The sequence below is a fragment of the Convolutriloba macropyga genome, chromosome 15, assembly GCF_964194025.1.
Source record: "Convolutriloba macropyga chromosome 15, txConMacr16.3, whole genome shotgun sequence".
Lineage (NCBI taxonomy): Eukaryota > Metazoa > Xenacoelomorpha > Acoela > Convolutidae > Convolutriloba > Convolutriloba macropyga.
The window spans coordinates 39,698,459-39,712,678 of record NC_134482.1 but is presented as its reverse complement, the minus strand read 5'-3'; the positions used below and the strand labels follow the sequence as shown (position 1 = coordinate 39,712,678).

Genomic DNA, 14,220 nt, shown 5'->3' with positions numbered 1-14,220 from the left:
TTTCACACTTATTGTGCATGTTATTGCTACTTAGGCTGTTATTATATCATATCATCAATCTCAAAATTTTCCTCTCGATCTGTAAATTAATAGAAAATTTATCTATTTTTTAAGTAAAATAGATATCTATTATTCATTTAAATGTCCCTAATTTTGTAAGTTGAGTGTGTTGTTGATTCTTATTGAGTTTTCTTGAAGTTAAGAGCACCTTAAATAGCTGACTAATAAATTATTTATTTCCACTTACTATGGTCCAAAAAATAAGCGCGTGTTCTGATTGCTTGTTCATTCGTTTTTTTCTACTTATTTTGCCAGCTTTGCCAAATTTCCACATAATTTGGGGAAAGTGTTGGGAAAAACATTTGGACTTTCAGTTCTATAAATGTAGCCTGCCGTAGTAGTTAATTATTAATACCAGCTTTTTTTGATATATTGCATACATCTGAAATTTCACGCGCTTGTGGTTTTCGCGTTTGCATTTTCTCCAAAAAAAATACGAAATAAAATTATGTAAAATTTTCTATTGACGCCAAGTGTGTTCACGTGAAATCATTTCACTGTTATTTTTGTTTACTTTTTACACCTGAGCAACTAGTCAAATTATGCAAAAATCAACAGTTAAACTCAGCAAAAGTAATTTTGAAGATCTCCGAAATTCACAAAATTACGAAACAGATCAGGAAAGCGAACTAGAAAATGTAGTCGGCATTTCAAAACGGACCAATCAGAATTTCGGTTGGACTGAATGCAAAAACGCAGCTTCAAAACCGAATGCTATTACGTCATTGCCGGCTCCCAAATATGGTAATTCTGTTACGTCACGATCACAACCGAATTCGACAACTTCCTCGCCAAAAGGTGCTAATTCGAAAATTTCATACGTTGAAGCAAAAAGAACAGACCACCAATCACGAAGACATTCGAGCGTTGATACTGATTGGAGTTCGACCAATCAGAATGGAGTAATTATTGATGACTACGATGACAGTTTGACCTCTACAGGGGAATCGATGATACCTTTGACCTCTAATGGCTACAAAGCGAACACACGAGAAGAAAACAAGATTGATAAACAAAATAACCAAAGTGAAAGCGGCGGCTGTTTGATTCAATGAATTAGTTTTACTATATTGCAAAAAATTAGTTTTTTTTAAAGTGTTTTTTCCAATATTTGAGTTAAATTCAAGCAAAAATCTTTTGATGGGTTGAGAAAAGCCGTTGAAGAAGAAATTTGATTCATACAATTGTACTTTTAATATGCTGATTTTTGATCAACGTATTGAGTATTATTGAATCGAAAAGAAATCTTTAGACCAACGGTGTCAAAACGCAGTATTCTAATGTGCGTGATTTTGGCGGAGCCCTAATTGTCTATACCCCAATTTTGCGCTGCTAATAAAAAGCAAATTTTTATCACAAATTTCAATGTTCTATCGAATAGATTCCGTTTTTACCTAATCCCCAACTTAGCAGATGAATATTATTGGCAACCCCCCCCCCCCCCCCCCCGCGAGCGCACGTGAAATAGCCTTAGTTTTGCATAATGGCCGACTATGTTATGACGTGCTCTGTCACGAGGGGTGCATAAAGTACGGGGGGAGGGGGGGCGGCAAACGGAATAGATTCATTTTTATCTCTCAAGAAGTCACGTTCACGTAATGTGCAAATGTTAAAAACTTCTTTTTGCATCTGACAAAAAAATGTCAGTTACCGCATGGTAACAGTTCATCTAAAAACAATGATTGAATTTCCTGAAAAATTGCTTACACGCCAAATGGGTAGTTTCAATCTTTTCCGTTTGTCATTAACCCAGTTTTGTTGATGGATAATACTTGCACCCCCCGCACGCACGTGCAAAATGTTTACCTAGGCATTCATAACGTACTGGGGGGGGGGGGCACAAATGGAACAGATCTGCAAGCTTCTTTTGAAATCTTCTCGAAAACTCAATTCTATTTTCCTTAATTTCTGTTTTGCTCAAATTCTTAACTTCACTGACTAAAACACTTCAACTCTAAATGGCTGGAAGGAACTGATGACTATTTCAAGAATGTTGATACAATTCGCCAAAGCGAAGCAAACTGAAGTAGAGTTTATTAATTTTGTTTTTTTTTCAGTACGGCAGTTTCGTCATTACACGACTAAAACCACATGGTACTGAATATATATACTGAGCATGATCGCTGTTTTCCGCACAAATGTATTAGGATCAGGAAAGTAAGCGAGTGCAAAAAAGTTTATACGCTCAAACTCTGGTATATACATCGGTAGTTTTTCGCACTCTAAGTTTGGGTAAACTGGCGACAAATCTATTGATTCTAATTCTTTGATCTCGTCAATCTTTTTCATACGTTTGATGTCGGCGACTTCCACTCTTTATGAATATATTTTAAACTGAGGGATCTTTATGATATTATTAAGTAGGATTAAATAACAACCGAAAAGTAACAAACTAAATATCGAATAATTCGTATCAAAAACGTAACCACTGAGATGACAAAGGACTGATACAAATTGGTGCGAAAGATGATGAGGCGAAATGGGGATTAGTCGCCGATTTACGCATTGCTATTGTTGTTAAAAGACGTAACGTATTTAGAACCGATTCATTTACATTTTGTCTGCAATGTTCGCTTTGTCACTGATTTCATTAAATGCGGTTATCAAAATGCAATGATCTGCTTTTTCAACTATTCATCTACATGTACCTCAAGAACCATTGGAATAACTTAGATGACGTAGATTAAATCTTAGAATATCGACCTGAGAATTGTTCTGCAAATTGAGCTGCTGATCCTCGGATCTAGCTCTAACCGCATAAGATTTTCAAGACATATTTTGAAACATATTAAAGCCACGTTCATTAAATACAATTTCGCTGTTACTCCTATTACATAGAAGTGACTGCTACCGTATTGTGCCACGGTTCTCAAATTTCTTACCAAGTTGCTATCAGATTCCTGGCGAAGTCAGTGAAAATCTTGTCATCAATTCAGAGTAGAATTGTAGATGGGGTATGATAGATAAATGCTCGCTTCTCCCCCTTGATTAGAAACCAGGAGCAAAAAAAGAACGGTACAAAAATTTTTAAATTTGAACGTTTATAAATTCTTAATTGCACAAAAGTATGGGAAGGCAGGAACGGGTCGTCTGTCCCCCAAGAATCCAAAAAGCAAAAGCAGCAAACTTCACTCAAAGAGAGATACTAAAGAGGATATTCACTCAAAGAGAGAGACTAAAGCCAGACCAACATTATCGTGATTCCTTGTAAGAATAATTTTAATATTTGCAACTGCATAACGCCGCAGAGGTATATTCCAAAATTTAGCCTTGGTAAAATTCTTGGAATCAACATACCTAAAAACTGCAAAATTTGGAGACAACTTAAATGTCCTTTTTTCGCCAAAGTGATTTTGACGTTTTTCCGGAATCAAGTTACTTTCTATTTACAATTTAGGTGTCAATTCCTGCAATGATTTATTGCGCTAGTTACGTTTCTATTTTTTACACTGAAAACCAATTTTTGAATAACCGAAAACCAATCAGCGAAATGACGAAAAAAACTTCACTCATTTTTTAAAAAATAGTCGGTAAAATTACTTTTTCAGATATATAAAAGATGCATCATCAACAAATAACATCACATTATAACTAAAAACTGAATATCTCTCGAAGTTCCTCTTCAAAAATTTTTCTTTTTAATAATACGATTGATTAATGCTACCAAAAACTCGATTGCAATATGTAAATTGACAAGCGTCACAACCATCTCTCAGTAAAATAATTCTGATGATAGTATTAACATTACGCATCAAACGTTCTTGCTGTTTTCGTTGATGTCATTTTCGAACGCAAAATTTTCTTTGTGACTTTGGGCGAAGTAAGGTCGAAACCACAGCTGAAAGTGTAATTGTTTGTTTGCTTTTGAAAAACGATGAAAATAATTTTTTTGGTCCGCTGTTGCTCTAGCTAGAATTAATGATCCTCGCTCAATCTTTGAGACCTGATTTTAGGAGGTGTTTCGAACCTAGTTATGTTCTGAAACCAGCTTTTTGAAATTAATCAAAAATTATAAATGCAAAAGCAGCCAAAAAGAATGATATAAAATTTGGTTTAAAATCTTTTACTCATTTTTTTTTAAAAAAAACACATACAAAAGCAGGGCGTTGATTAAAATTAATTAAAACTTAAACAATGTACAATTATTAAACGCGGGTCGAAGTTTTGGCAAAAAACGATGAAAGAATTGCGGTGAAAGCGGTGACTTTTCTAAGATTTGCAACGAGTTTTTTAAGATTTGCAATTCTTAGCGGTGATTTTTTTCACCAATTTTGTCTGGTAGTTGTTTAATAAAATTCACCACTAAGAACTGCAAATCTTACAGAAAATCCCTCACTCATCGCTAAACGATATTGACGCTTTGGGTTAATTTTTTTTCAACTCTACACACCGCATTTCTTACATTTTTTATGAGTTTTTGCAAATTGTCACTGGTTTCAGCAAATGCGGTTTTTAGAGTGCAATATTCTGTTTTTCAACTATTTTTCTACATGTGCCTCAAGAACCAATGGAATAACTTAGATAACGTAGAATATAACTTGAGAATTAATATATATCAACCTGAGAATTGTTCTGCAAATTGAGCTGCTGATCCTCGGGTCTAGATGTAAATGCATAAGGTTTTCAAGACATATATTGAAACATACTAAAGCCACTTCCATTAAATACAATTTTGCTGTTACTCCTATTACATAGAAGTGACTGCTACTGTATTGTGCTACGGTTCTCAAATTTGTCACCAAGTTCCTATCAGCTTCCTGGCAAATTCAGTGAAAATCTTGTCATCAATTCTGAGTTGAACTGTAGATGGGGGTATGATAGGTAAATGCTCTCTTGTCCCCTAGATTAGAAACCAGGGAGCAAAAAAAGAACGGAACAAAAAAGTGAAATTGCAAATTTATAAATTTTTGATTGCACAAAAGTATAGGAAGGCACAAACGGGTCGTCTGTCCCCAAGAAACCAAAAAACAAAAGCAGCAAACTCTGGAAATTCACTCAAAGAGAGATACAAAAGCCAAACCAATATTACCACGACTCCTTATAAGATTATTATTAATATTTGCACCTGCATAATGTCCCAGAAGTAAATTTCAATAATTCAGCCTCGGAAAAATGCTTGGAAGCAACATACCTAAAAACTGAAAAATTTGGAGACAATTTTGATGATTTTTTTCGCGGAAGTGATTTTGGCGTTTTTGCGGAATCAAATTACTTTCAATTTATAATTTAGTTGTGAATTCCTGCAATGACTTATTGCGCTGCTTACGCTTCTTTTTTTTACACTGAAACCCATTTTTTGAATAACAGGAAAAAAATCAACGAAATGACGAAAACAGCTTCAATCATTTTTTTAAAATAGTTGGTAAAATTATATTTTCAGATATATCAAAGATGCATCATCAATAATTAACATCACGTTGTATCTACCAACTGAATACCTCTTGAGGTTCCTCTTCAAAAACTTTTGTGATAATACGATTGTTTAATGATACCGAAAATTCGATTGCAATATGTATATTGACAAGCGTCACAACCATCTTTCAGTAAATTACTTCTGATGATAGTAATAACATTACGCATCAAACTTTTTTGCTGTTTTCCTTGATGTCTTTCTCGAATGGAAAACTTAATTCCATGTGACTTTAGGCGAAGAAACTTCGAAACCACAGCTGAATATGTAATTGTTTTTATGCTTTTGAAGAAGGATGAAAATGATTTTTTTGTGTAATTTTGCTGTAGACAGAATTAATAATCCTCGCTCAACTTCTGAGGCCTGATTTTATTAGGTGTTTAGAACCTAGTTATCTTCTGAAACCAGGATTTTCATTGTAATCAAAAAATTGTAAAAGCAAAAGCAGCCAAAACGAATTATAAAATATTTGCTTTAAATCATTTTACTCAATTTAAGAAAAAAAAAACAAACAAAAGCAGGGCGTTGATTAAAATTAATTACAACTTTAGTAATGTACAATTTTTAAACGCGGGTCAAAAACTTTTGGACAATTTTTGGCAAAAACTTATGTAAGAATTGCGGTAAAAATCAGAATGCGGTGAAAGCGATGACTTTTCTAAGATTTGCGAAGATTTTTTAAAGATTTGCAATTTTTAGCCATTTTTTTCACCACTTTTGTCTGGAAGTTGTTTGACAAAATTCATCACTAAGAATGACAAATATTACAAAAAGTCCCGCACTCATCGCTAAAAGGTACCGACGTTTTGCGTTGAACTCTTTTTCAACTAAACTCACCGCAATTTCTATATTTTTTGATGAGTGTCTGCCAATTGTCAATGATTTCAGCAAATGCGGTTTTCCAAAAACAATAATCTGTTTTTCAAATGTTTTTCTACATGTGTCTCAAGAACCAATGGAATAATTTAGATAACGTAGAAAATAACTTAGAATATCAACCTGTGAATTGTTCTGCAAATTGTGCTGCTGATCCTCGGGTCTAGATCTAAGCGCATAGGGTTTTCAAGAAATATTTTAAAGCATACTAAAGTCGTTTTCATTAAATACAATCTTGCTGTTACGCCTATTACACAGAAGTGACTGCTACCGTATTGTACTACTGTTCTCAATTTCTTACCAAGTTCCTGTCAGCCTCCTGGCAAGTTCAGTGAAAATATTGTCATCACTTCTGAGTAGAATTGTAGATGGGGGTATAATAGACAAATGCTCGTTTCTCCACCTTGATTAGAAAAGTTTGAAAATTCAAAAATTTTTGGATTTAACAAAAGCATAAGAAAGCAGAAACGGGTCGTGTGTCCCAAGAATCCAAAAAGCATAAACAGCAAACTCTGGAAATTCACTCAAAAAGAGATACTAAAGCCAGACCAAAATTACCACAGTTCCTAGTCAGATTATTATTATTATTTGCATCTGCATACGCCCCAGAGGTATATTTAATAATTTCAGCCTTGGTAAAACGCTTGGAATCAACATACCTAAAAGCTGCAAAACTTGGAGACAATTTTGGTGATTTTCTTTTCGCGGAAGTGATTTTGGCGTTTTTGCGGAATCAAATTACTTTCAATTTATAATTTAGTTGTCAATTCCTGCAATGACTTATTGCGCTGCTTACGCTTCTGTTTTTTTACACTGAAACCCATTTTTTGAATGACAGGAAAAAAATCAACGAAATGACGAAAACAGCTTCAATCATTTTTATAAAATAGTCGGTAAAATATATTTTCAGATATCTAAAAGATGCATCATTAATAACTAACATCACGATACAACTACGAATTGAGTACCTCTTAATTTTCCTCTTCAGAAACTTTTTTGTGATAGTACGGTTGATTAATGTTACCGATAACTCGATTGAAATATGTATATTGACAAGCGTCACAACCATCTCTCAGTGAATTACTTCTGATGATAGGAATAACATTACGCATCAAACGTTTTTGACGTTTTCCTTGATGTCGTTCTTCAACGGAAAATTTGTTTCCAGGTGACTTTGGGCGAAGTAAGGTCGAAAACACAAATGAAAATGTAATTGTTTGTTTGCTTTTGAAAAACGATGAAAACGATTTTTTCGGTGTGATGTTGCTCTAGACAGAATTCATGATCCTCGCTCAACTTTTGGGGCCTGATTTTAGAAGGTGTTTAGAACCTAGTTATGTTCTGAAACCAGCATTTTGAAAATAGTCAAAAAATTTTAAAGGCAAAAGCAGCCAAAATTAATTATAAAATGTTTGGTTTAAATCCTTTTACTCAGTTTTAAAAAAAACAAACAAAAGCAGGGCGTTGATTAAAATTATTTACAACTTTAGTAATGTACCACTTTTAAACGCGGTTTGAAGTTTTGGAAAAGATTGATATAAGAATTGCGGTAAAAATCAGAATGCGGTGAAAGCGGTGACTTTTCTAAGATTTGCAGTGAATTTTTATAGATTTGCGATTCTTGGCGGTGATTTTTTTCACCACTTTTGTTTTGTAGTTGTTTGAAAAAATTCATCAGTAAGAATCACAAATCTAACAGAAAGTCCGGCACTCATCGCTAAAAGGTATCGACGCTTTGCGTTGAATTTTTTTTCAACTCAACTCACCGCAATTCTTATATTTTTTGATTAGTTTCCGCCAATTGTCACTGATTTCAGCAAATGCGGTTTTCAAAACGCAATAATCTGTTTTTCATCTATTTTTCTACATGTGCCTCAAGAACCAATGGAATAACTTAGATAACGTAGAATATAACTTAGAATATCAACTTTAGAATTGTTCTGCAAATTGTGCAGCTGATACTCGGGTCGGGTCCAGCTCTAAATGCATAAGGTTTTCAAGACATATATTAAAACATACTAAAGCCACTTTCATTGATTACATTTTTGCTGTTACTCCTATTACACAGAAGGGACTGCTACCGTATTGTGCTACGGTTCTCAAATTTCTTACAGACTTCCCATCAGCTTCCTGACAAATTCATTGAAAATCTTGTCATCAATTCTGAGTTGAACTGTAGATGGGTGTATGATAAGTAAATGCTCGCTTGTCCCCTAGATTAGAAAACAGGAGCAAAACAAAAATGGGACAAAACTTTCTTAAATTTGACTATTCATAAATGTTTGATTGCAGAAATGTAAAGGAAGGCAGAAACGGGTTGTCTGTCCCCAAGAAGCCAAAAGCAAACTCTGGAATTTCACTCAAAGAGAGATACAAAAGCCAGACAAAATTTATCACGATTCCTTTTAAGATTATTATTGATTTTCGCACCTGCATAGCGCCCCAGAGGTGTATTTCAAAATTTCAGCCTTGGTAAAATGCTTCGAATCTACATGCCTAAAAAGAGAAAAATTTGGAGACAAATTTTGTGTCTTTTTTGCGAAAGTGATTTTGGCGTTTTTGCGGAATCAAGTTACTTTCAATTTCAAATTAGGTTTCAATTCCTGAAATGATTTGTTGCGCTGCTTACTTTTCTTTTTTTTACACTGAAACCCATTTTTTGAATAACAAAAAACCAATCAGCGAAATGACAAAATCAGCTTCAATCATTTTTTATAAAAAAGTAGGTGAAATCATATTTTTAGATATATAAAAGATGCATCATCAATAATTAACATCAGAGGTTCCTCTTTAAAAAATTTTTATTGTGATAATACGATTGATTAATGTTACCAAAAACTGGATTGCAATATGTAAATTGACAAGCGTCCCAACCATCGCTCAGTAAAATAATTCTGATAATAGTAATAACATTACAAATCAAACGGTTCGCTGTTTTCGTTGATGTCTTTCTTGAACGGAACATTTGGTTCTATGTGAATTTGGGCGAAGTAAGGTCGAAAACACAGCTGAAGGTGTAATTTTTTGTTTGCTTTTGAAAAACGATGAAAACAATTTTTCTGGTGTGATGTTGCTCTAGACAGAATTAATAATCCGCGCTCAACTCTTGAGGCCTAATTTTAGGAGGTGTTTAGAACCAAGTTATGTTCTTAAACCAGCATTGTGAATGTTATCAAAAATTGTAAAAGCAAAAGCAGCAAAAATGAATTATAAAATGTTTGGTTTAAATCCTTTTATTCATTTTTTTTAAATAAAACAAACAAAAGCAGGGCGTTGATTAGAATTTAATTACATTTTATTAAGGTACACTTTTTAAACGCGGGTCGAGTTTTTGGCAAAAACTGATGTAAGAATTGCCGTAAAAATCAGAATGCAGTGAAAGCGGTGACTTTTCTAGGATTTACAAGAAGTTTTTAAAGATTTTCAATTCTTAGCGGTGATTTTTTTCACCACTTTTGTCTGGTAATTGTTTGAAAAAATTCACCACTAAGAACCACAAGTCTAACAGAAAGTCCCGCACTCATCGCTAAAAGGTACCTACGCTTTGCGTTGAATTTTTTTCAACTCTACTCAGCGCCATTCTTTTACTTTTTGATGAGTTTCTGCCAATTGTCACTGATTTCAGCAAAAGCGGTGTTCAAGATGCAATAATCGGTTTTTCAGCTACTTATTTACATGTGCCTCAAGAACCAATGGAGTAACTTAGATAACGCAGATTTTAACTTAGAGTTTCGACCTGATAATTGTTCTGCAACTTAAGCTGCTGATCCTCGGGTCTAGCTCTAATCGCATAAACTCTTAAAACATATATTGAAATAACTAAAGCCAAGGTTATTAAATACAATTCTGCTTTTACTCCTATTACACAGAAGTGACTGCTACCGTATTGTGCGATGGTTCTCAAGTTTTTTTTACCAATTTCCTACCAGCTTCCAGGCAAATTCAGTGAAAATCTTGTCATCAATTCTGATTAAAATTATGTATGGGGTCATGATAGATAAATGCTCGTTTCTCCTTCTTGATGAGAAAACCTGAGCAAAAAAGAGAACGCACCAAAAAATTTTTAAATATGTATATGTTTTTGATTGCACAAAATATAGGAAGGCAGAAACGGGTCGTTTGTCCCCAAGAAACGAAAATGCAAAAGCAGCAAACTCTGAAAATTCACTCAAAGAGAGATACTAAAGCCCGGCCAAAATTACAACGATTCCTTGTAAGATTATTATTATTATTTGCCCCTGCAGAACAACCCAGAGGTATATTTCAAAATTTCAGCCTTGTTAAAATGCTTGGAATCAACATACCTAAAAACTGCAAAATTTGGAGACAACTTTAGCGTCTTTTTTTTGCAAAAGTGGTTTTGGCGTTTTAGCGGAATCGAGTAGCTTTCAAATTAGAAATAAGGCGTCAACTCCTGCAATTTTTTATTGTGCAGCTCAGCTTTTTTTATACTGAAACCATTTTATGGGCAACAGAAAATGAATCAACAAAATGACGAAAACAGCTTCAATCATGTTTTAAAATATTTGGTGAACTATTTTTTTCAGATATGTAAACATAACTTGACAGCTACAAACTGGATACCCCTTTAAGTTCCTCCTCAAAAAATTTTGTTTGTAATTTTATTTTTTCCGGAATCAAGTTACTTTCAATTTACAAATTAGGTGTCACTTCCTGCAATGATTTATTGCGCTAGTTACCTTTTCATTTTTTTCGCTGAAAACCAATTTTTGAATAACCGAAAACCAATCAGCGAAATGACGAAAAAAGCTTCACTAATTTTTTTAAAAATAGTCGGTAAAATTCTTTTTTCAGATATATAAAAGATGCATCATCAATAAATAACATCACATTTTAACTAAAAACTGATTATCTCTTGAATTTCCTCTTCAAAAATTTTTCTTTTTAATAATACGATTGATTAATGCTACCAAAAACTCGATTGCAATATGTAAATTGACAAGCGTCACAACCATCTCTCAGTAAAATAATTCTGATGATAGTATTAACATTACGCATCAAACGTTCTTGCTGTTTTCGTTGATGTCATTTTCGAACGCAAAATTTTCTTTGTGACCTTGGGCGAAGTAAGGTCGAAACCACAGTTGAAAGTGTAATTGTTTGTTTGCTTTTGAAAAACGATGAAAACAATTTTTCTGGTGTGATGTTGCTCTAGACAGAATTAATAATCCGCGCTCAACTCTTGAGGCCTAATTTTAGGAGGTGTTTAGAACCAAGTTATGTTCTTAAACCAGCATTGTGAATGTAATCAAAAATTGTAAAAGCAAAAGCAGCAAAAATGAATTATAAAATGTTTGGTTTAAATCCTTTTATTCATTTTTTTTAAATAAAACAAACAAAAGCAGGGCGTTGATTAGAATTTTAAAAATTTTTCTTTGTATACGATTGATTGATGTTACCAAAAACTCAATTGCAGTATGTGAATTGACAAGCGTCACAACTATCTCTCAGTAAAATAATTCTGATGATAGTAAAAATATTACGCATCAAACGTTCTTGCTGTTTTCGTTGATGTCTTTTGTGAACGCAGATTTTTTTTTGACTTCGGGCAAATTAAGTTCGAAACCACAGCTAAGAGTGTAATTGTTTGTTTGCTTTTGCAAAACGATGAAAATGATTTTTTGGTGTGATGTTGCTCTTATCCTCATACTCAATTTCGAATCCTCATGCTCGAATCCTTATACTCAATTTTTTTTAAAAAAAAAACAAACAAACAAAAGTAGGGCCTTCATTAAAATTAATTACAACTTTAGCAATGTACAATTTTTAAACACGGGTCGAAGTTTTGGCAAAAACCGATGAAGGAATTGCGGTGAAAGCGGTGACTTTTCTAAGATCTGCAGTGAATTTTTATAGATTTGCAATTCTTAGCGGTGATTTTTTTCTCCAATTTTGTCTGGTAGTTGTTTATAAAAATTCACCGCTAAGAATTGCAAATCTTACAGAAAGTCCTTCCCTCATCGCTAAACGATATTGACGCTTTGCGTTGAATTTTTTTCGAATCTACTCACTGAAATTCTTACATTTTTTGATGAGTTTTTGCCAATTGTCGCTGATTTCAGCAAATGCGGTTTTCAGAATCCAATAATCTGTTTTTCAACTATTTTTCTACTTGTGCCTCAAGAACCAATGGAATAACTTAGAATATCAGCCTGAGAAATGTTCTGCAAATTGAGCTGCTGATTCTCGGGTCTAGCTCTAAATGCAAAAGGTTTTCAAGGCATATATGGAAACATACTAAAGCCACTTTCATTAAATACATTTTGCTGTCAGTCCTGTTGCACAGAAGTGACTGCTACCGTATTGTGCTACGGTTCTCAAGTTTCTTACCAAGTTTCTATCAGCTTCCTGGCAAATTCAGTGAAAATCTTGTCATCAATTTTGAGTCGAATTGTAGATGGGGGTGTGATAGATAAATGCTCGTTTCCATCACTTGATTAGGAACCAGGAGCAAGAAAAGAACGGAACAAAAAAATTTTTAAATTTGGACATTCATAAATTTTTGATTGTACAAAAATATAGGAAGGCAGAAACAGTTCGTCTGTCCCCAAGAAGCCAAAAAGCAAAAGCAGCAAAGTCTGGAAATTCATTCAAAGAGAGATACCTATGCCAGACCAAAACCATCACAATTTCTTGTAAGATTATTTTTAATGTTTGCACCTGCATAACGCCGCAGAAGTGTACTCAGAAAATTCACCCTTGTTAAAAAAGCTTGGAATTAACATACCTAAATTGTGCAAAATTAGGAGACAACCTTATTGTTCGCGAAAGAGATTTTGGCGTTTTTGCGGAATCAAGTTACTTGCAAATTAGAAATAAGGCGTCAACTCCTGCAATTTTTTATTGTGCAGCCTAGCTTTTTTATACTGAAACCATTTTACGGGCAACAGAAATTCAATCAGCAAAATGATGAAAACAGCTTCAATCGTGTTTTAAAATATTTGGTAAAATTATATTTTCAGATATGTAAACATAACTTGATAGCTACAAACTGAATACCTCTTGAGGTTCCTTTTCAGAAATTTTTGTCTGTGATAAAACGGTTGATTAATGTTGCCGAAAACTCTATTGCAATATGTAACTTGCCAAGCGTTAAAACCTTCTCTCAGTAAAATAATTCGAATGATAGTAATAACATTAAGCATCAAACGGTTCGCTGTTTTTGTTGGTGTCTTTTTTGAACGGAGAATTTTTTTTGACTTCGGGCAAAATACGGTCGAAACCACAGCTAAGAGTGTAATTATTCGTTTGCTTTTGCAAAACGAAGAAAATGATTTTTTAGTGTGATGTTGCTCTAGACAGAATTAATGATCCTCGCTCAACTTTTAGGCCTGATTTTAGGAGGTGTTCAGAACCTAGTTATGTTCTAAAACCAGCATTTTGGAATTAATCAAAAATTGTAAATGCAAAAGCAGCCAAAATGAATGATAAACTGTTTGGTTTAAAATCTTTTACTCATTTTTTTAAAAAAAAACAAACCAAAAGCAAGGCGTTGATTAAAAATTAATTACAGCTTTCTTAAGGAACACTTTTTAAAAGCGGTCAAGGTTTTGGCAAAAAATGATGTAAAAATTGCGGTAAATAGCCGAATGCGGTGAAAGTGGTGACTTTTCTATGATTTGCAGTGAATTTTTATAGATTTGCGATTCTTAGCGGTGATTTTTTGCACCACTTTTGTCTGGTAGTTGTTTGAAAAAATTTACCACTAAGAATCACAAATCTTCCAGAAAGTCCCGCGCTCATCGCTAAAAGGTACCGACGCTTTGCACTGATTTTTTCTCAACTCTGCTCACCGCAATTCTTACATATTTTGATGAGTTTCTGCCAATTGAAGAACAGCTTGATTACATGCA

The 14,220-nt window shown here is 33.7% G+C and overlaps 1 protein-coding gene across 4 annotated transcripts in view; it reads left to right on the top strand.

The window, feature by feature from the left end:
* Positions 1-14,220, top strand: part of LOC142354268 (uncharacterized) — a 301,959-nt gene that overhangs the window by 37,576 nt on the left and 250,163 nt on the right. The gene's annotated exons all lie outside the window — the stretch shown is intronic.